The sequence below is a fragment of the Erithacus rubecula genome (genome assembly GCF_903797595.1).
Source record: "Erithacus rubecula genome assembly, contig: SUPER_Z_unloc_2, whole genome shotgun sequence".
NCBI classification, from domain to species: Eukaryota; Metazoa; Chordata; class Aves; order Passeriformes; family Muscicapidae; genus Erithacus; species Erithacus rubecula.
This window is the reverse complement of record NW_027635860.1, coordinates 5,684,109-5,690,502: the sequence shown is the minus strand read 5'-3', so window position 1 is coordinate 5,690,502 and position 6,394 is coordinate 5,684,109.

Genomic DNA, 6,394 nt, shown 5'->3' with positions numbered 1-6,394 from the left:
CTCAGATGACTTGAAATGGCTGAAGTTACAAGTTTTATTTGTCTCATAACTTTCACATAGGGTCAGAACTTCATTTACATTTTTAGGAAGCCAGTCCTGGACTCTACAATTCAAGGTGATTTAGATTAAAGAATGCTCAGAAATGGTGCTGTGAAATCTGTGTGCTGTTGAGGGTGGCATGAAGCCTGGCTCCACAGCCTTTGTGGTTCCTGACCAGCCCCAAAAAGCCTCCAGGCAACGCAGCTGCCAGTCTGCCAGAGAACACCACTGTCTGGCTGCCAATTCTTAAATTCTGTTCCTTTTACGGCCCTTTTTTTTTTTTTCTCCCACTCTTGCATGAACATTCAAGTCCCTCTGTCACTGTGTGTGAGGGAGAATACCATATCCAATGATATCCAATGAAATATTTCCATCCTGTTTGAAGTGAAATGTTTACTATAATTTTAAATCATCAGTGCTCAGCACAGACTGTAGAGTAGGAGGTGGAGAGGATTAGAAAGTAGATGTAGGTGAAAACCCAAGCTGGGATAAAAAGGGGGCATAAATACCTAGCTATACTTTCTCACCAAATCTTACTGTTCAAAGCTGAGATAAAACCAAAGGCAGACAAACTATGAAATCTGAGTGACAGATTAAAGCAGCCTTAACATGCTGTAAATGTTAGACAAACACAACAATCTGCATGTGTAACAAAAAGAGCAATATAACCACCTTTGATCACCGAGAAGATATATAACATTCTTTTATGTTCTTCAAAGACAAAAAGATGTTTTATTTAGCTAATGTCACTTATATAATTGTTTGCTCTACCAGAGCAAGATCCAGAAGTATTTCTGCTTGTGTGCAGTGCAGTGAAAGATAAGAGCCCATAAAGCAGTCAGATGATCTGACTCCCAGCCATATGTTAGCCCGTAGGTAGGAACGGAACAACACAGGGGATTTAGACCAAAGTCTGGGAGCAGAGCAGACATAAACCAGAACCAGGTGTGCCCCATGGGCTGATCTCCTGTAGTGTTGATCCTTCTTCAATACTGTGTTGACAACAGTGTGCTTTTGGCGTGAGCATGCCCAGTCAGGTGTTTCGGAAGTTATTAATGTGGACAGCATGCTGTTGAGAGGTGCACAAAAGGCAGGACTTTCTGCAGGACTGTCAGACCTTCCAGCTAAGTGTGGAGCTGAAACATGCCACGGTCTGTGCATGGCTGAGGCAGAACAGAGATCATGGATGCCTTTATCTGGGCTTTGCTGGGTTCTGTCTCAAGAAAAACTCCCTCAAAATCAGCGTTTGATTTTTCTTTCATTTCTCCTTAAAAAAACTCCCAGTGTATCTCCTGGGGAGAGTAGCTGAGTGACTGTGTGAAGCTTGCAATGCTATTAGATGAAACAAAACAGGGTAATAAAATAGAGCTAAATGTGTCGGGCTTTATTTGTGGTCATAGTGCCCCCCAGAGGTGTCTGTTCAGATAGCTGCATGGCTCCCTATAATTTTAAAGCTTTCTTTATTTAAACAGCAGTGCACATAAACCCTAAAAGTCTGATTTGTTCTCTCAGCCCTGACCTGTTCTGCTTTTTGTACAATTCGATGTGCTCCTGAGCAATGCACAATTGCTATTTTCCACGCACAAGCTAGAGCTGCACTGCTGACTGTGTTTTGGTTACACACTCTCACAGCACATCTCAGTGGTGAGGCCAGCTCTTGGTTTACTGCTCCCCAGGAGGCAAGTTTAGGCACCAGCCAATGCTGCCATTTCCTGATATGACACCAGAAGGACAGTGCCTTATGCCAGCAGCACAAAGGCACCACTGCATCACTCACCTTCCTCACTGTGCCCACTTCCCCGCAGAGCACATCCTTGCTGTGCCTGTTCCAGGAGCAAGGCCAACCTACACCTCATTCCCACACACTGGCTCAGCCATCCTAGGCAAGTATTTAAACTCTGACAGTTTGATCTCTTGGTTGCAATAACAGCACTTCAATGTTCAGTAAGAGGTATCATTTTGGTCTGATTAACTCAGTCAGGCCACTTCCCTGTGAGAAATTTGTGCTGCTTAAAAAAACCCCATTAGGACTGAGTCTAGACAGATTACAATACTTTTCCTTTAATAACATTATCTGGTATCAGGCAGAAGATGTCTGGTTTTATGCAGATTCATTCTGTCTCAGTAGGGATTGTGCTAGAGCCCACTGAAGTCACTAGAAGCCTTTCTCTTGCTTACTTTCCATGTTGACAGACCAGTATTTTCCAATGCACATTTTTAGAAGGCATCCTATCCTGGACAGTAAAATTCAAGCAGCTATAATCCTAATATAGACTGCATCTATTTTCTTCCAGAAGACATTTTATGCTATATAGTCTGTAGAGAAAATATAAGTTTCCCAGCACTTGCAGTGTAATCATATTCTAAGCCATTAAACAACAGTAGTACTAACCAGCCTCCCTTTGCCTGCAATAAATCTTCCAAAAAAGGTGGCTTCACATCTTAGTATCTCTGATGTGGGATAAATGTTCTTGTCTTCATGGAGAGACACTTTGATCCAGAGGTCTTAATAATCAAAGATCCCCTTTGAGTCCTGTCCTCAGCCTAGATCTCTCCCCTTCTATTGTTACAGCTTAGGCACTCCCTCACCTCTCTCATGTACCCCAAATATGCTCTCCCCCTCCCTCACACACCACAAATATGCTTTTGTCTACATCAAAATGGTTGCTTTTGACTTCTTCCTTTCCTCTGCCAAGTATTGTTGCAAAATACACTTTAATAATTGTTTCTTCCTGCTATTTGCTTCCATACTAAATTTCAGGTCGATGCTTATTCGAACACAGTGAAAAGAACTTTGATCTCAATTTAATTTTTGTTGACCTGTTCAGTGAAGGTGTTTCTCCAGAACAAACTCACACTGTGCTCACAACACAGCAAAGTCTTGCAGGAGGAGGATATCTCCTTGTAGTTCTTGGTTTTAACAAAATCTCTCATATTGAAACATTATTTTGCATTATTATTATTATTATTATTATTATTATTATTATTATTACCATAACATTTTTTAATATTATACGAAGTTTAGTATCTTGAACAGTAGCAGCAATTGTTTTTGCCACACAGATTTCCAAAAGGTTTCCTGGGAATAGCCAATATATTTTTAATCTATTCATAGGGAGTAACAATCCTAGCTGCCTGGATACTTCAGGGCAGTACAAAATGCAACAGGCCATTAGATTTTATACTCTCCCCTTGAGCTAGCAAAGCTATCAAGATGTGACTTTGTTGTGTAAAGCTGTGTTTGACCTTGCTCCCCACTCACTCACTCCTGAACCATTCAACTTGGAAGTTTGCAGAGTAGTGGAGGAAAGGCAAGGGGACAAAAGAATGTTATAGCCCTCATGGGTCAGCTTCCTTTTTCATGTTTTTCTTCACCAAGCAAGTAGCCAGGAACACTAAACAGCCTTTTTTTTTTTTTTTAATGTACCTTTCTTTTTGGCAGCAACAAAAAAACCTCACAACCAGCCAACCCTCCCAAAAATTGTCAAAACCAAATCAAACTGAAAAAATCCAAACCATAACAAAAAAAAACACCCCTAGCCAAACCCATTAAAATCAAAAGCCCAAAACACTGTGAAGAGGGCAGAACTGTTTTACAGTTGGTGTTAATGCCTCAGTTTTTCATGACAAATGCCTGGATTCAGCTAGATTTGAAACACTGGAAAAATTTAGATCATTTTAGTTCAAAATATGCTTTATATAACGTTTCAGTCACTCTTGGTTTTAATAATTTCTGAGAGGTTAGAATACACCAAAATCAATGTAGGAGACTTAAATCAGAAGTGTATTTTGCCATCACTCTCCCAATCCACTCAGTGAGCTGGACAGCAATTTCAATGTAGAACACACACTGCTCTAAAATGGAGACCTAAGTGTGTAAGTGTGGATGCTGGCATCCAGCTTTAATATCCAAGACTGAAAATGAGAATTAGAAAACTCTCATTGTCCTACAGCTGCCCCAGGAGTTGTAAGGAGATGTCAAGGGGCAGTTTATACCAGATGTCTGCCATGCTCCTGCTACAACCACCGACAGTGAGTGATGGTGCATCTCACTTTGGAACTCTCTGGGTTGTAATGCTGAGCTCTGCCTTTGCCTTCAGAAACCTGTATGTACCAGGATATACACCACCATGGCTTAAAGGCCATGCAGAAGGCTGCAAATGGGCTCTTAACCGAGAAGGCCCTTCAAAAATAGAGGGGCAGGATGAAAGACAGCTGTCCCTTTACACGCTATGATTAATTTGGGATTCTTGAAATGCCATAATGCTGAAAAGACCAAAGGAAAGAGCAGAATAGTCAATAAACTGTTAGAAGACTCCCTGTCTTTGCTCTGAGTTTTAGGAGGACTGACATTTCTGAAGTGCATGCTGCAGTCACTGTCAAGGCCAATCCCATCAGCTGCTCCCTCAGCAAAGCACTCCCCACTTGCATGGCTCTTTCATGCAGCTACCACATACTGGGACATCATAAATACATTTTTCAGGCAAGTTGCCATATCAAATTCTTTCTCTTGTGGGTGGTCCTTGAGAAAACTAGAGCCCTGTCTGTACTACCAGTCTTGATAACAGACTGTTTACAACATTAGGATTCAATGGTTTAGATTTCTTTCCTTCACTGTAAATTACTTGTCTAGACAGACTTGAAACTACAATCTTTGTGAAAGTAAGGCTTTGACTCAACTACTGATGTAATCCACAGATTGAATCTAACATATTTTTAAAAGCAATCCTGCACTGCATAGTTCCTTTTTTCCTTAATCCAGTAGTCTTGCACTAACTGGAGGGAATTTTTTTTCTGAAGTGATTTTCTTCTTTGCCTGAGCATGTGACTAGTGTAATAACTGAAATCTGTGTAAGTCAAAGATTTGAAGTTGTATCCCACAAATGTAAATTGTTTTAGCTTCACTCAAAAAGTAGTGATTTGGGGGAAAAAAAATGGAAAAACAAACAGAAAAATAGTCCAAAGTAAAAAAAAACAACCAACAAGCCAAACAAAACCCCAACAAACCCAACAAAACAAAACAAATCCCCAAAACAAAAAAAAACCCAAACCAAACCGAAACTCAAACATCACCACCACCAACAAAATCCCAAACGAAAACCCCAAAAACCAAAAGCCAACACAAGCAAAAAGGACCTTACTACTCCAGAAAACAACAAAGAAGCCCAACTAAACAAAAAACCCAACAAACCAGCAAAACCCTCACTCAACTCTATCCTGCACATAAACCCCTAGTGAACATTTGCACTGTTATACCCTAAAGGAGCCTCAAGGACAAAAAGATCTGGCTTTCTCAAATTTTCTTCATGTTTTGATGGCCCTTATTGGAGACCAACTTCAGGGTAACTCAAGTCACCAACACTATGGCATCACATGTAGGTGACTATGCACATGCATGCTTAGCATGTGGGAAAAGCAGGGGAATGTAACCAGTATGAGTGTGTGAAAGAAAGAGAGATCCTTTACGTATTTTGCTTTGTGTACCACAGTGTGTTCCTGACCCAATTTCTTTTTTCCACAGGTCCAGTGCTTTTCCTTCTAGCTCTCTTCTGCTCCATCATTGCTCAGAAAAATAGGCTAGTTTTAGTTCCTTGCAGAAAAGTGAGGAAACAAGTCCTTTTTGGAATAACTGTAGATATTGAAAGCCCTACCATTTCGTGCCTTTCACTTTATGCTTTTGTGCTACCATTGGTTGGGTGATTGTCTTACAAACCCAAATAAAATTGTGGCTCAACGTCCCTGGCACCCTGTCCATAAGGAAGATGGCCGTGGTCAAAAGCCTTCTTCCATGAAAGTGACAGATCTGAGGGAATTGATGGTCTCCCTGATGGGCTGCCCCCATTGCAACAGGATCCACATGGAGTTTTCAGGATTTTTTCTAGTGTGTGACTTTTGTTGGGGCCAAAATTGGCATACTGTGTGTAGACAATTGTTGAACCAGCCCCAGGAAGCAGAAAACAACCAGATGGAGTTCTCCTTCTGGCTGAAGAGGTCACGAAATTTGCCAGGATCGTGTCACTTGGGACCATTATTGGTCAGTGATATAGTGAAAGGAATCAGGTGCATCCTCAGCAAGGTTGTGGATTGCACCAAGCTGAGTGGTACAGTTGACACCTGAAGGAAGAGACCTTGGCAGGTTTGGGAGGGCAAATGTGAACCTCAAGAAGTGCAACAAGGCCAAATGAGGGTCCTGTATCTAGATATGGGTAATTTCTCATATCAGTACAGACAGAGAGATAAATGGATTGAGCCTTACGGAGGACTTGGAGATACTAGAAGATAAAAAAAATTACATATGAGCTGGCAACATGTGCTTACATCTCAGAAAGCCAACCCTAGCCTGGCCAGCATCCAA